Source organism: Nycticebus coucang, chromosome 1, assembly GCF_027406575.1.
Source record: "Nycticebus coucang isolate mNycCou1 chromosome 1, mNycCou1.pri, whole genome shotgun sequence".
In the NCBI taxonomy this organism is placed as follows: domain Eukaryota; kingdom Metazoa; phylum Chordata; class Mammalia; order Primates; family Lorisidae; genus Nycticebus; species Nycticebus coucang.
The window spans coordinates 75397763-75415216 of record NC_069780.1 but is presented as its reverse complement, the minus strand read 5'-3'; the positions used below and the strand labels follow the sequence as shown (position 1 = coordinate 75415216).

The window sequence follows — 17454 nt, the reverse complement described above, 5'->3', positions numbered from 1 at the left end:
AAACAAATGGCTGTTGGTTTTCCCAAATGTTGTTTACCCTTCTGATATTCTTACCAACAACCATCATGGATAAATATGTATGGGGTTTATTTTAGTATGCATCTGAGTACAAATTAAGCAAGGTGTTCAGACACCAATATTTATTCTGTGAAATGAAGTTACTGAGCGATTTGACTGAATGGATTTGGGACAACCTTAATGGTTACTTCTAGGCTAAATTTTGCTAATAAAGAATACCCTCCCCCCCACCCCCACCCCCCCAAAAAAAATAAGATTCACAATACTTAGGCTGTGTCTGAAATTTTTCCAGATGCAAGGGACTTCTCATTATCTTGACCTCGTTTTTATATACATCTTGAAGGCATTATATTTTGTGGCAAATGTCAAGTATTGGTAACAGTACTCCTTTTTTTAAACAAATGTTAAGGCCATAAGCCAAGCAGCAAAGGTGGCAGCACCAAGGGTCATGTGAGCTGGTAGGAACTGGGAGCTAGCTGTCAGGACATGTCTCCCAGTTTAAGTATACCAGATAAGAGGAAACAAACAAAAATTCCTTTCATCAAGGACATAATTGTTTTACATGTCTTAACATAAATCAAAATCGGAACATTTCATTTCTAGAATTTTCATTTTGTTTCAAAATAATATCGTTCTTAAACTGGAACCAAAGGATACCTTAGATTTGTCCAAGGGGTTTTCAAAATGTTTTTGGAGTAGTGAACAGATAGGAGAAAATGAGAATGTAATGAAGAATACATAAAGAGGCCAACTTGTAAGATACAGCAGCACCACTGTCTCTGAAAGGCATCAGCTGCAAGCACTATCAGATAGTAGGAATACAATTTAAAGACAGAATACTGTATCAGTCAAGGCTCAGCACAGGAAATGAAATGCACACTAGAAATATTGAGAAGCAATGGATTAGCTAGGATGAATTAAGTTCTTAAAAAAAAGTTGGAGGGATAAAGGAGTGGTTTCTAGTCTCGAAATGGCTCAGGATGAAGAGCTGGCCCACCAAGCTGCTACCACCTTGGTGGCTCATGTTGGGCTGTGCATTTCTGGATCAAGTAGCAGATCCAGAAATCAGGACGTGAAGTCAGGAGGATGCTGTTTGTTGACAGCTTTGTCAACTCTTCAGCAGAACCAATTCTCTTTCCTTGACTTTGCCTACTTGCAGGAAGAACTTCAAACAAACAAACAAACAAAAAAAGATGGGGGGGGCGGGGTAGAGAAAAAGTTTCTGCCTTACTTCTGCTTTCTGATTCTTATATATGTGTAACTAATTAGTATAGATAATTCATATCCAGAGTTTTCCTTGGAAAGAGCATCTCAAAATTAGTTTTAAAAATTTCTACTTACTCTGGATCTAGAAACAATGTAGAAACAAAGATCCAATCCACAATATCCACTAGTGTCAATATCCAAGAATAGAAAATATTTATAAATGCTTGTGTAACTATTTTAAAATTCAATTCTTGGACCTAAGATCATAATGTGAGTAAAAATATTTGCCTAAAATATAGATATGTATCTGAATTAAGTATTTATGCAGGTGATACATATTCATATAATAGGCAAACATACAGATTCAAGTCCTAATCTTGCCACACATTAAGTATGTGGTTTTGTGCAAGTTACTTGACTTCTGAGAATCTTAGTTTTCTGATCCTTAAAATGAGAATTACAGTAGTAACATCTCATAGGGTTGGTATCAAGATTAAATAAGAAAACACGTGTGAAGTGCTCACACAGTGGCTGGTTCATTGTCGTTGCTATTGTAATTGTCACCGTTATGTCCTGGATTCAGGCACCTCACCTACATTGCTTGGGTTCAAAATCCAGGTATGGAAGTTACTAAATCTGTGACGGTGGGAAATGTGCTTACAATTTCTATGGCTCAGTCTCCTTGTGAATAACATTGAAATTATGATGACACCTCTTGTATAGTGTGTGATTAAAAAATAAATAAAGCAATACATATGAAGTGATCTTAGTAGTGTTGGAGATAAAATAAGATCCAGAGTATTTCTAAAAACATTCTACATTTTACTGCTGAAATTGCTTTAGCAATAGTAGTCCAGTCAACATTTTCTTTCAGAAGATTTTTTTTTTTTTTTTTTTTGTAGAGACAGAGTCTCACTTTATGGCCCTCGGTAAAGTGCTCTGGCATCACAGCTCACAGCAACCTCCAACTCCTGGGCTTAAGTGATTCTCTTGCCTCAGCCTCCCGAGTAGCTGGGACTACAGGCACCCGCCACAACGCCTGGCTATCTTTCAGAAGATTTAATACAAAGTCTTTGCTTTTGCAATTTTTCTGAGAAGCATCTCTTACTATTCTATTTATTATATCTTATAGACATGGATTACATTATAAATTATCTTGGACATGAAACTGTATACAAGACAAGGTGTATTCATGTGCTATCAGATACGATATGATGGGTATTATATGTAAAATCTTCACCGATAGTATAGGAGATACCAAATGACAAAAGTTTTAGGATGTAACACCACACTCATTTTCTCTATCGAAACCGGAAAAATATGACCATAGAATAAATTAGGAAAAGTAGGTGTAATTGAGAGATTGATTACAGATTAATTTTTATTAAAGTTAGGTTGTCTGTAGAAAAAAATTAAATTCATAACTAGCAAATTTAAGAACTAATCCTCACTTTGAAAGATGGTTCAGTTTAGTGCAAATTATATTATGATCAGAAAACCAAACCTGCATTCAAATCCTCATTCTGCCACTTACTATTTGTGTGACCTTACTTTGTTGTTAAAGTTTCTGTGCTGCAAGGTAATACCACATTTGAATGGGGCCTGTCCTTTCTATTATAATAATAATAATAAAAGCGTTCTTAGGAAGACTACATTTCATTTTACATGTACCTACATGCTCAGTTTTAGTAGGAACATCTTCTAGAATTTCTTTCATTTCAAGATGTAGGGAATATCTTTTATTAAACAAGTATTTTTGTTCATAAAACTTACTACCAGTAATAGTTTCTACAAGTATACAACCAATGGTACTACTTTAGAATAAAAAACAAAATGTAAATTGAATGTAAATGTAAACTTAAGAAATATAATTAGGCTTACAAATAATTGAAACGTATTTATCTGCAAATTTAGGTAATATTCAAGCATAGCTTGATTATTGGCTGTGGCTTTGTGCTTCTCCCCACCCCATGGACTAAAGCCTAAGCTTTGACACTTAGTAGCTCCTTGACCTTGAACATGTTACTTTACCCATTACTAATAGCTTTAGTTTCTTCCTCACTTATGAATAGAAATGATTAAGGTACTTACCACAAAGTTGTTGGAAGAGTCACATAGCACCTACTACACAGTGAGTCTCCATACATTTTAGTGAGTATTATCATCATTATCATGGTCATTAAATTTCTGCCACATTTCAAACATTGATCAAAGGTTCAACTAATGAAGTATCCCACATAGATCAATGAATTGTTTCTTTGTCAAATAAGCCAAGGCATCTCCATGTTTATAACTTGATTTGGCAACTAGTCAGTTGTTATTTTGACTCATAAATTTACATTTAAAAAAATAGTTTTGAATTTGAAAGCCAATATAGTACAGTGGTTAACAATATGTGGTGAATTGCATATATATTAACTCATTTAATCATCACCCCAATTATAGGTAGCAATACCGTCATTATCACCACTTTACAAATGTAAAAACTGAAACATGAGAGTCTGTTTCAAGGTCACAAAGATAGTATGCAGTTGTGTGATGATTCAAACTCAGGCAGTGTGGCCCAGGTTGGTCACTATGCAAGGGTGCTTCTCTGACTCAAAGTCCAGGATAATACTGATACGGGATTTTATCCATAGTCCATTACTTAATTGTGCATAATTACTTAGAATTTCTAACCCTGAATTTCCTTATCTATATGGAAAACCATTATTGCCACTATAATATTTAGGAAGTTGGAGAATTTTATTTTCCAGAATTAAAGGAGGTGGCAGTAGACCAATTCTCACTTAAAAAAAATCTATCATAATAGAAGAAAACTGTCTTTCCAGAGCATGAAAGAAGTAGAGATGTGAGCCAAGGGCAGCATTGGAGAAGAGGGAACAATTTAACAGCATGGAGATAGAAGGAAGAGAATAGGGAAAGGTCATGACAGTGGGAACTCAACTTAACATTGCATGAAAGAGAGAAAGATTTGCAACAGTTGTCACGAGTGGTTAAATTGGGGAGATACTGACAAAAAGGATTCATGGGCTTGGTATTAGGGAGCATTGGTGAGTAAAGAAAGAAAACAGAGTATGGTTTTAAAGGGAGCCAAATGTATAACAATATCAATTGTTAAGAAGATACCTAAAGATTATTTTTAAAGAATTTTTATTATTTTATCTTATTTTATTTTATTTTAATTTTTTTGAGACAGAGTCTCACTGTGTTGCCCTCGGTAGAGTGCTGTGGCATCACAGCTCATAGTAACCTCAAACTCTTGGGCTTAAGCGATTCTCTTATCTTAGCTTCCCAAGTAGCTGGGACTACAGGCGCCCACCACAACACCTGGCTATTTTTGTTGCAGCTGTCATTGTTGTGCTGGCGCAAGGCCATGTCAGTCTCAGTATATGTGGCTGGCACAGTATCCACTGTGCTATGGGCACTGAGCCTAAAAGAATTTTTAAGAGGCTACACATTTGTCATTTTCTAATATGCAAAAGTCCTTTATCATTACCTTAGAACTCTATAAACATTACAATTCTTTATTACCTTATGTTGCGCCAGAAATGGTATCATATAGATCCTTAACTTAGATATGGGTTACATTGTGGGAACCACACCCAAAATTAAATCTTACTTTCTGTATTCAGCATTAAAGTTACTTTCTTCCTGAGTGAAGAGTACATGTCATTATCTTTTGTGTCTGGGTGTGGTCAGAGAATAGTGTGAGGACAGAGGGGTATCCACAAGACTGAAGTTCTTGGATATTAAAGAAACAGGACACTAATGATTTTGAAGTCAAAAATTAAAGTTTTGTTTCAAAACATCCTATTTAAGTCAAGATGCGCCAGAAAGAGAAGCAGGGCTGTTCAACACATATAAGTTCACTGCATTGAGGAAGGCCAAAGAAACACCATTAAATGTCCAAATGGACGTACATTTTAACCAAATCTTAATGGAGATCTCATTTCTGAAAGCTTTAAAATTCTTCTGTTCTGATAATGTTCATGTCAGGTAAACTTGGACCTCTGGGAATGTACCCCCTGCTCTATATAGTATTATTTGAAATTAAGCAAATTTTTTGTAGGTGTTTTCAAATATTGGTTTATAATAACTACAATAATTTCCTTAAAGTTTAAGAAATTCATGAGAAGTATCAAATAGAAAAAAATGTTTGGTCATGGATTAGAACATCACATGGAAGCCCTAGGGGTAGCCATTCTTAGAATCAGAGAAATGCTTTTAAGAGATGTGAATCTAGAAGACTTAGAACAGACTTATGAACTTAAGCTTCACAAAAAGGTTTCAGAGGTGGACTTGCTGAGAAATTGTTGCTGGATTTATCTGTTCAATTCCTGTGTCTTTAAAAAAGAGACTCAAAGGTTATTTGACCTAAAAATTAACTTTCATGATCTGTCAGCAATAATGTAATGAATCTCAAAGAATCAGGAACAGTTGGATCGTGTTTGTGTAGGAGTTTTACATGATAAAGATGTATTGACTAACCTTAGTTTTCATCACGAAATTAGAGGTTCGTATGGGTTCTTGCTTGTGATACCAACACAATCTAAGGGAACAAAAGATGTGATTCTATCAGCCTCCTTGTATGATGGACCTTGAAGAGCTGGATACCCTTGGAGACTAAGAAACACTACAGTTGTACTTCAGCTCTATGGATGCAGGCACTTATTAAATGAAGTACTCATTGCTGAAGATAATGGGTTCTCCTACCCTGATCAGAGGTCACTCAGAGCCAGCCTTGCTCTTACATTAGAGATTAATCTTTATTATTTGTTTCCAATTTGGCAGTGAGTTTTTGGCGGAATCAGTGTTATTGTTAGGTGTGTCTCAGGTCTGAGACAAGTGCCTAGATTTCAGAGCACTTTGGTAATAGGAAGTGGCCCCATATTAGCTTGGAAGTGACAAAGGGTGACATCTAGTGGTAATTTACAACTGTGACTAAGTTTGCCCTACAGAGACATCTTGTTCCAAGTCTCTCCACAGATGAGGACACTGTATAGTAAGGGATTGTATACTCACCTTAACAAGTATGCTTGTTGTCAGAAGTTGTCATTGCCTATCATATAAGTGGCCTGAGAGAAGAAAATTTGAGAAATTCCTCCAGACCAAGTCTTATGATATTTTCAATCATGCTCATATAATAAGAAGGGAAGAATGGAAAGGCAGGAAGATTAGGTGGTGTCTTGATAGATCTCTTGAATATACCAAATAGATTTATCTATCTGATTTATCTAAGAATTAACAAAATAAGAAAACATATTCCTCAGAATCTAAATTGGGCTGTTTGTGTGTGTGAAGGAGGTAATGTTACATATTCAAAACTAATCAGAGTGAAAGAAGAATTATATATTTTGGTGGTCTATACCACAGAATGGAGTTACATCAGTGGTAGATACAGAATGAAATCTGCACAAGCAAAGGTTAGAGGGGAAAGTCTGATGGTTCCCTGGAAGGGAGGGCTATTGACTTGTCCAGGAGTGTCATTCACATAGCAAACATGCTCTTTTAACAAAAACCCAATAAACTCAATAAATAAATGCATATATATATACTAAGGCAGGTGATAAACTGTTTTTGCCCCTCTAAGTAGAAGAGGACCAAAGAAGAGAAGGAGAATAGTAACCACTAAAGTTTATTGAGAAATTACTATACATTCAAACCAAAAATCAAGTGCTTTATGTCTATTCTTTTCCAGTACTATTATTGTTTTCATTTTGCAGATGAAGTAATGCAAGCTTATCTTTCTTAAGATCACAGAGGCGTTAAGTAGAAGTGCCAGTATTATAATTCTGGTCTTTCTGATTCCAAAGCTCATGCTTTAAGCGCTGCACTAAAACTTTTGCAAGAATTTTTATCAATTTATGGTGAGATATTGCTTTGCAAAGTTTGCGTGTCATTATCTAAATCTCATTAAGACGAATTGGGTTTCAATTAGAACAAAAAAAAATGGAGGCACAAATGGTTTGCAAACTTCTTTGCTTTATCCCATTGTGTACAACATTGGAACACTTGTTTAATTTTCTTATGATTGTTTGTTCTCAGAGGCAATTTGACAATTTGAATCTTCACTCTACTATTGTCCTGACAATGTTAGAATAAAGTGCATAATGAAGCACACATTTGAGAATTTCCTGGTAGATTACCATAGTAATACCATACCACTTTCATTTTATGACAAGATATAAAACAAATGAAGGTCAAGGAATATGTCAAGTTATATATGCATATAGAACATTTGGAGTAAAATGCATTTATACACTTCTTTTAGGTCTTAAAAATGTCTTTTCTAGGTGGACCGTTTCCTTATGTTTATCTCATATATTTGTTTGGAACGTTCGGGTCCACATCAGCTCGGAGAAGTTCATCTGTGCCTTTTACGTATACTCCAGTGTCTTCAGCTTTTATTACTCTGTGTCTTCCAATTACCTCCTTAAGACCTCAGGAGAAGACATATAGTGAAGAAGAATCTAAAATTAAAAACCCTAAAATTTCTCTTATCTTTTCATCTCTCGTGTCCCTGCTTCTCGGAAGCCTCACCACTTACCCACTGGGTGGAGAATGAGAGCTAGCTAATGGAAACAGCCCTCTTCTGCTTTATGTAAACCTGGCTGAAGAGCTCTTGCTAAGAGTGGATTTCTTATTATTGGGCCTAAAGGATCCAAAGAAGGTTTCAAACAAGTTGGAAATGGTTGGGCATTCTTTGCCTTAGTAGTCATGAGTACTGAGTATGTGAAGAAAAGTTGTCTAGCCATTTACTAAAGAATATGCTAAGGTCATACACATTCTATTCCAGGAATATAAAGATGAACCATATGAGGAAGTCTATTCCCATAGTTTATTATATCAACACTTTTAAGGAAAGCAATCAAATTAATATTTACAATAAATACCAAAAGAAGTAATTGATAAAATTCAACAACCAGTACAAATTAACGAATTAATTAATAAAAATTCTGAAAGTCAATATAGAGAACTATATAGAAGGCTAAACTTTAGAAAGCATATAAAAGAGAAGATAAATGACTGGTTTCATAAAAAGTTTCAAAACCTTTCTATGAAAAAAATCCTAAATTCATAAGATTTATTTGAAGGGCAATTGCAGTTTAGAAGAAACAGGTTTAATTCAGTGAACTATTATTTAAAATTGAGAACAAGGGGGAAAATCTAGTAGCAAGCAAGGCAAAAGATGTAGAAAAACCATTCACAAAACGAAAATTCAATGGTTGTCAAATATATGCAAATATGCCCAAAGTTACTGGTAAATGAGTAAATGCTGAACACTGTGAGAATGACCAAAATCAAAACAAAGCAGAATAGAACAATAATGGCTCTTGCTGGCTGGGACATAAGCAAGGGAGCACTGTCACATTTCGTTGGTTGAAATATGAATTTCATAATTTTAGAAAATATAGCAATATCTATTAAAATAAAAAATATATAGAGTAGCAACCTCTGTAAGTTGACTGCCCAAAGGTTCCAAATTGGTTAAGATACACGGGTGGGGGCAGCGCCTGTGGCTCAGTCAGTAGGGCGCCGGCCCCATATGCCTAGGGTGGCGGGTTCAAACCCGGCCCTGGCCAAACTGCAACCAAAAAATAGCCGGGCGTTGTGGCGGGCGCCTGTAGTCCCAGCTACTCGGGAGGCTGAGGCAAGAGAATCACTTAAGCCCAGGAGTTGGCGGTTGCTGTAAGCTGTGTGATGCCATGGCACTCTACCAAGGGCCATAAAGTGAGACTCTGTCTCTACAAAAAAAAAGATATATGGGTGGTCAACATAAGGAACTAGGCCTACTGTGCTGATACGTACATGTGCTATATGTCCAGTCTATGAAAATTAGGTCAACGTAAGGAGGTGGTCAGTGTAGGGAGATAACTATGGAGGTTCTACTCACATGGAAATACAAGCACTACTGAGTAAATAAGAAACTTATTTTAGCATTATTTTTAGTTGATAAAACTGGGGAACAATGTACGTGTTAATCAGTAGAGGAATATTATGATCCATTTTTATCACAGGATACAATACTACTTAAAATAATGAATTAGGTCTATACTAGAAAAGCAAAGTAGGAATAAAAAAATCATTAAATAATTTACTAAACACTTATCTGAGAAACATTCGTCTAGAGTTTACTAGAGTGAGATAAAAAGTAAATTACTGGTGTTTTGAAGCTATAGAACATAAATATAAAAAGGCAGAAAACAACATAATATAACAGTATAATACAATGTAGCATAGACCTCCTTAAAAAAGGAATTGTATAAATAATACTATACTTTCCATGAGTTGTTGCTAAGTTTAGCACAAAATAAAGTATGTTAAATGACAGCTATTATTCTCATTGCTACTATTAATTTTTCAAATTCTGTCTTGTGTTTGACAAAATATACAGTCAGTTCAAGTGTTTTTGAACTTCTTGTGTCTTTTTTTTCCTTTTTCACCCAACATTTCTATTGTGGAAAAGCTTTAAAATGTGGGAAATTTGAAAGAACTTCATAGGGGTCACATTCATCCTGCTATCTGTCCATTAAACCATCTTCTTTTAAAGATTCATTTCCAAGAAAGTTGCAGACATCAGTACATCCCCTGAATTTTCTTGTAGTGTCTTCTGTTTTGTTTATTTGTGATTTGGTTCTTTCTCTATTATGTATTTTCTAAGCCAATGGTCTTCTTACTCTTTTGTAGAGGACAATGAAAAGCGTGACATTAAAAATGGTAAACACTGGCATAGAGTAAAAAGATTAGAGAATTTAGAAGACAAAGCAATTGCCAATCCCTGGAGATTCATCAAGCAGAGACTAACTTGAACCTTCTATTAAAGGATGGGCGAGAGACGAGTGACAGAGAGAGCAGGTTGAAGGGATTCAATCAACACAGATACCTATAGGACATTTTGGAGGTGGGATCTTAGAGTGGGTGGATTGAAATAGGGCTCTTCCTTTCCAAAACACCTCAAGTAGCTTATTTTGGCATTATCTTCCTAAAATGTGTTAAAAACTGTATCTCAGATTTGCACAAGCAGGTCTAAAAATGCTTCTAGCATCTAGCCACTATACTGTCTGCACTCCTTTTTATGAGAGCTATGATTTTTTTTTATATTTCTATATTTTGCTTCAACATTGGGGTCACTTGTGCTAGTCCTTCTATTTTATAAAAAAGAACTGATATGACTTCTAAAATAACTTTTTGTTTTAGAATAATTTTAGATTTACAGAAGCATTACAAACTCAGTACAGATTTCCCTCTCCCAATTCTCCTATTAGCATCTCATATAATAAGTATGATACAATTGTGAAAATTAAGTAACCAACAGCAGCACATTATAATTCAGCAAATTTTGGACTTTATTACACTTGTTTTCCCACTAATGTCCTTTTTCTATTTCAGTATCTTATCCTGAATACCACTTGTGTTTACTCGTCATGTCTTCATATGTTCCTCTTGGCTTTGACAGTATTTCCTTGCTTATTCATGACCTTGGCAGTTTCCAAGTAAGTTGCAGACATCAGTACATCCCCTGCAATCTGGAAATAGGTTTCATCAAAAGTGATATCAACTCAGTGAAGGGCATGAAGGAAAAGGATTACTGTTCAGGTATTTTGTAGGATGCCCCTCAATTTATATTTATCTGATGCTTTTCTTCTGGTTAGATAAGGTTTCTGTGATTTTTGAAAGAATATCACAGAGGTGAAGTGCCCTTCTCATGACATCATATCAGCAGGAACATGCTATCCCTATGACTTATTGCTGGTGATAGTAACCTTGAGCACCTGGACAAGGTAGCGTGTATTGAATTCTCCAACAAAACAGTTACACTTCCCCTTTCTACAGTCAGTTATTTTTGTTTTTCTCCTGGGACAGTCTCACTATGTCACCCTCAGTAGAGTGCCCTAGTGTCACAGCTCATAGCAACCTCAAACTCTTGGGCTTAAGCAATTCTCTTGCCTCAGCCTCCCATGTAGCTGGGACTACAGACACCCACCACAACGCCAAGCTATTTTTTTGTTGTTGTTGTCATTGTTGTTCTAGCAGGCCAGGGTCATGTTGGAACCCGCTAGCCCTGGTGTATGTGGCCGGCACCCTAACCACTGCACAGGCGCCAAGCCCAAAGTCTACTTTTTGAAAGCACATAACCCAGCCCAGCTTACATTCAGGGGAGGTGGAGACAGGAAGCAAACTTCCTTTTGTATGTGCAAGTATCTGCATAAATTATTAAGAATTCGGATAAAACAAGGATTTTTTTACTATCCCATTTATTCAATCATTTATTTACATTAGCATTTATTCATGTATATTTCTTTTATACTTTGCATTATAATCAAATACTATATTACTTTGTTGTGGCTGTTGCTCAAATTGTTCCAGCTTTGGAGATTGGGAGATTTTTCAGGCTGGTTCCTGTGACCCTTTGACATGGCCCTACCTTTTTGTCTTTTGAGCCCTTCCTTGCTTCCTGCCACTACACAATTCTGTAGGCTCTTCTTACATTATTCCCATCCTAGCACTAAATCAGTCATTTCTCCCAGAAGTAGTGTTTCCTTTTATAAGAAAATAGCATTTAGAAACCAAATATGGATGCTGGTCATATTCATTGCCTCCGAAGTGTCATTGATTCTGGCTTTTCTCAGAGGGTGGCTCTTGAATACCACCTGTGTTTGTAAAACGTATCTACAATTATGTCTGTAAATATGCGTCTGTATCTGTTCATCTGCATTTTGTCTTTAGCCTTGAGTTTGCAATCATAGCGCTGATTTCTAAAGTTACTTAGGTGAGCTTCTTTTCCTTCATGCCCTTGACTGAGTTGATATCACTTTTGATAAAATGTATTTCCAGATTGCACAGTATCCAGAGTTTCATTCTAAAGTGTCTGACATATAAAATGTTTTCAAGTTAGCAATCAGACTAACTTCTTTTATTGCCGTGTTCCAGAAGCTCCATTTCTAATTTTTGTGTTTTTATGCTCCTCTTATTATTTATAGATGCCATCGAATTGTATCCCCTATTCTGTGACGGGGCATCTGGTTAAAATAGACCTGCTTGCTGCCTCCCTTTCATCTGGTGAGAGACCTCATCAATGTGATCCCCTCTCCTTGCTGGCCTCTTCTGTGGCATAAATCCTGCCATCTGGACCTTGAAAGCCATTCATTGGTATCCATTCTTAGTTTCTGCTGTGGTCCCAGGGGTTGAATAAATATACTCTGTTCTCTTCTTATCCTGACTTTAGGTCTCTTCCAGTTAGCCACCCTACTTGGAATCTCTGTGTCCACTTGGGAACATCAGCAGTATCAGGAGCTTTCGTCACACCACATCAGGGTGCAAGTTTTCTGTAAGGCTGAAGAACCGTCATCTAGACACCGCACACAACTATTGCTATAGCACTAATTGGCCATGTGACTTTTTCTAAGAGGGTTTGAAGCCCCCTTTCACACAACCCCTAAGCCCCTGATTTTCCAATGATGGAAAACATGTGCTTTCCATCACTGGGGTTTCCTTTTTTTTTGTCCCTCCAGGGCAAAGGGATAGGTGCCTGGTCCTTTCTCAAGAGTTCATCAAGATCTCCCATTTTGTTTCCCCACCAGCCTTTCAGTCCTGTCATTATTTTCTTTAAGTTACAAAGAGTTCTCATGTCATCACACAATCTTCTTCACCATATGGCTCCGCGTGCTAAAATCTTCAGATTCTGGCTTCTAGGATCCCCAGAATGCTATTTATTCTGAACAAAGCACTACTCTTCCAAGTGGAAGGCTTATTTACCAAAGTGTTGTCTTGCTTTGTGTTTAAAACCTCCTTCTTTAAATGCACTCATCTTTCTTGTTCTTGGATTTTTCTGCTTGAGGGCCATGCATGTATGGAATATCACAAAATATTTGACTCATTTAAAATCATTCTGCCTACCAAATAGCTATATGTTATCCATTTTTGCAGGTTATAAAAAAGTGATTATTTAAAAACTCAGGAATAGAATATTTATTAAGTTATAATTTTTTCCATGTTTCAAAATCGGTAAGCATAAGAAATGAGGTGATTTACATTCAGTCATCCCATAGGCAGAGTCAGGGGCTAGGGGCAGATAGGATTGGGAGGCAAACTCAGTATTTTAAAACAAGAGTCAAACTCGATACCTGAGTGCATATGCACATGCGGGTACACAAAGAGTCACAAAAATGGTCACAATCTTGGGTGTCCTTGAAACCAATCCCAATAACTGCCGTAAATTCTAGGAATTATCCTTGGATGTATCACAGTGCTCACAAATACATCACTCTCGGATGCAACATAGAATTCCTTATTCCTGGACCCCACCCCACGCTGTCCCTGCCTCCCTGCAGCAATGTCTGCTCTGTCATTCTGAAGCTCAGGAAACCTGATGAAGATGTTGTGCCACTGCTGTTGCCACCAGCTCCTGTCTAGGCCATGCTGTGGTGATTCCATGGGGGCCTTCCTCAACCTGCTGAAGAGAGAAGCCCCTCTCCTGACCTGTGTGCCACAGCTACCTGGGTCACAGGGCACCAGTGCTCTGTGCCCAGGATGTTGTATAGGATGTAGCTTTTCAACTCTTTTCCTTTTCTCATTGGGGCTTTCCTCTCACTAAGTTATAGGCCCAAATCTCCCTATTTGGGGGGTGAGAAGGCGAGAAATAGGAGAGTAGAGAATGCAAGCATGGTAGCAAGAGGCCGCCCAGGGGCACATACACTCACCCACTCTCTACCTGCCATTGTCTTACGGGACCAAGGCTAAAATGCTCGTCTGACTCTTCTCCTATTATTAAGAATTTTCCCTGAGAAGGTTTATTTGTCTTTTTTTAAAAGAGGTCTCTAGAGAATTTGTTCTGCCCATATTCTGGATATACTCCTTTCTAAAATCATAAAGTACACAAAATGTGGGTTCAGGCCTAGACTTCTGCTATATATTAGCATCAAATGTAACCCTGGTGTCCTTGGGGGATTGGTTCCAGGACCCTGGCGGACACAAAAATCAGTTTCTTATATAAAATGGGGTAGTATTTGCATGTAGCCTACATACATCCTCTTATATCATCTCTTTAAGTCATTTCTAGATCATTTATAATACCGAATACAATGTAAATGCTATGTAAATATTTGTTATACTGTATTGTTTTTTATCTGTATTTTTTATTGTTGGATTTTATTTTTTTTAGTTTTTTCCAAATAGTTTAGATCTACAATTGGTTGAATGATGAATACAGAGAGCCAGCTATACTTAAATATATCCTTACATTTTTGTCATCTATAATTGCATTTTCCTTTATATTGATAATCTTCTGGTGGGCAGAACCTGCATTAAGTTGTGCTTTCACTTTTTATTAACTAAGAGGATCCAACCTTTTTCTTTTCCGTTGCACTTTGGAAGAGTAAGAGTTGTCTTGGGCCACATAGTAAATACACAAACATTAACGAAAACTGCTGAATAAAAAAATAGGTCCATACATACTGTTTGAGCTATTTAATACCAGAGATAAGCAAAAAACGTCCTCACACAATCAGCATGTGGTCTGCAGGCCCAGGTATGTTATTCATGAATAACATAATTGCAGTTTTTTGTTGTTTTTGTTTGTTTCTTAATTAGGAAATGGACAATTAGAAAGGGCTAAGCTAGTGCCCTTTACATCACCCCATAGAGCTTAGAATGAATCTAAGCAAAGAGAGTTCATTTTGAAGTGTTCACAAGAAGTAGCCAATAAGAAATAAAATATAGATAAGAATAAATAATATATAAACATAAATAATATATAAATAAGAAATAAATAGGCAAATGGACTTGTGAATATGAAAATTTATAAGTAGTTTAAAAGAAAATGGGGGGCAAAAGCACTTTGAATCTTTGATTAAAAAAAAAAAACTTATTGCTGAAAATCCAGCCTATAAAATACATATTAATTATAATATCTATTTTATTTTAATATTTTCACAGTACAAAACCATTTCCTTAAATGACTGAAATACAAACAAAAACATCTAATTTCTTGTTATTCCTTAATTAACTACAATAGAATGACTTTCTACTATATATTCTGATCTATGACTTGAAAATATCTAATATTATTTTTACATAAATAATATTTTCTGTTGAAAAATATGAATGAGCAAAAAATCTAAAGTTATATTTATACCCACTATTAATATTTTGGTATTTAATATTTTACATATTCTTCTATTTGTATAACTTTTTAAATACTGTTCTTTTTATTTAAAAATACATTGCAGCACACTAGGGTTTAATAAGTTACGCTTTTATGATATATTTTAAAGGACTTGGTTAAAGTTTCTTTCCTCTAGACAGGCTTTTTATTTGCTTTGAAAGTCCAACAAATTTTATATTTATTTGTGATATTTTGGTATCACACAAATAGCACAAATTCAAACACCAAACCAAGGGCCAGCAAAGGGGTAAGTCTATCTACCCAGATGCATGGAAATAGAAAAGTTTTCTTGCTACCACCCTCTTTGAAGTTTTAGATTTTTCTTTTTTTACTTTTTTTTTCTTTTCTTCCCATTCTGGATATCTGAACTTCAGCCTGTGATTACAGTGGGGACTGAGAGGTCAAAGATCAAAAATAAAAGATTATTACAAAATATGAAAGGAAAGGAAATGGACTCCAGGTTCTGTGTGGGCAATGTCAGCTTTTATTTCTACCTGGGTGCAGGTGAACTGAGCTTGAGAAGGACGTCAACATGTGGGTTAAGGTGGACGGAGATTTTAAAAGGTCAAGGGGTAGAAGTTGGCACATTCCTTTCTTCCTGGGTAGGACATTCTATGCATTCATTTCTTCCTGGGTGGGCTAGTTCTATTTGGACAGTCTCTCCATTTGACTCTATCATCCCAGTCTTTGTAGTCTATTATAGAGAGATGGGATGATGGGCGTGGTATCTCTTTGACTGCTTCCTGTGGGATGAGGGCGGTGTGGGCTACCTATAAAGAAAAAAGGAAAATGGGAGGGGGAAGGGAATGGTGTTTACAGGAACATTCTTGGGTCTTCAGTTTGAAATGGTCAATATACACATAGGGTAAGGATATGAGTGGGTGATTTTTAGTGGGTGCCTGGTCAATAAATCAGGAGATGAGATGGAGAATTACTGGTCCAAAACCGAGAATGAGAAAAGTCATAATTAGTGGCCCTAAATAGGAAATAACCAAGGAGGCCATGATTCTAGCACCACAAGGGTGGAGTAGCCTGCAGGGTGCAGTAAATTAATGTCAATTCCTACCCTGGAGATCTGTTTGTTTCAGAGGACCTTTATAAGATGGCAGCATGGAAAAAGTTGTTCCTGTGTTTATTAGAAAAGAAATTGGAGGGTGGTGCCTGTGGCTCAGTGAGTAGGGTGCCGGCCCCATATACCGAGGGTGGAGGGTTTGAACCCAACCCCAGCCAAACTGCAACAAAAAAATAGCCGGGCATTGTGGTGGGTACCCATAGTTCCAGCTATCCAGGAGGCTGAGGCAAGAGAATCACCTAAGCCCAAAAGCTGGAGGTTGCTGTGAGCTGTGACGCCATAGCACTTAACCGAGGGTGACAAACTGAGACTCTGTCTCTAAAAAAAATAATAATAATAAATAATAATAATAATGAAAAAAAAAAGAAAAGAAAACATATTGGCTTATCTTCCACTAGCAAAACTACCCAGAGTTTAGTTTTCCAGGATAGAATCCAGGGGACATCCTGATTTTCTGGGGATTGTCTCTCTTAGGCAGCTAGGCCCAGGAGGTTGGGAAATTCCAGTAGATCCTGGGACTGGCTAGGAATCATATCTTTCAAGGACCTGGGCAGTCAGACTTCCAGTGAGGCTTTCTGTAGGCTGGGCACAGTTTAAGGGGTGGGTTTGGATTTGGGTACTGCTTTGCCCAGTGTCTCGGCCTACTACATTTAAAACACAGTCGTGGCGGAGATTTTGTTTTTTTTGGAATGCCCAGAGGAGTTTTGAGAAGTAGCTGGGTTTTGTCTAATGGTGGAAGCCAATAACTGGAGCTCTAAGAGGAGCTGCCACACCTTGAAGGCCAGATCAATGAGATCTTGGGGGTATTGGGGAAGGGTCTGAGGGCCCTGGGGGAATTTTTGGAGATTTTTTTCTTTTTCCTTCAGATATCTGGTACAGACTGAGAGATAAAATGCAGGTTAATAGGGTGGAGGTGAGGATATTACATAAATCCTGCTAGGGCAGATCATCTGATTGGGTTAGATATTTAAATTCTTGAGAGTATCTTGTG

The 17454-nt window shown here is 36.8% G+C and overlaps 1 protein-coding gene across 1 annotated transcript in view; it reads left to right on the top strand.

Moving 5' to 3' along the window:
- Positions 1 to 17454, top strand: part of IQCM (IQ motif containing M) — a 474905-nt gene that overhangs the window by 452482 nt on the left and 4969 nt on the right. The gene's annotated exons all lie outside the window — the stretch shown is intronic.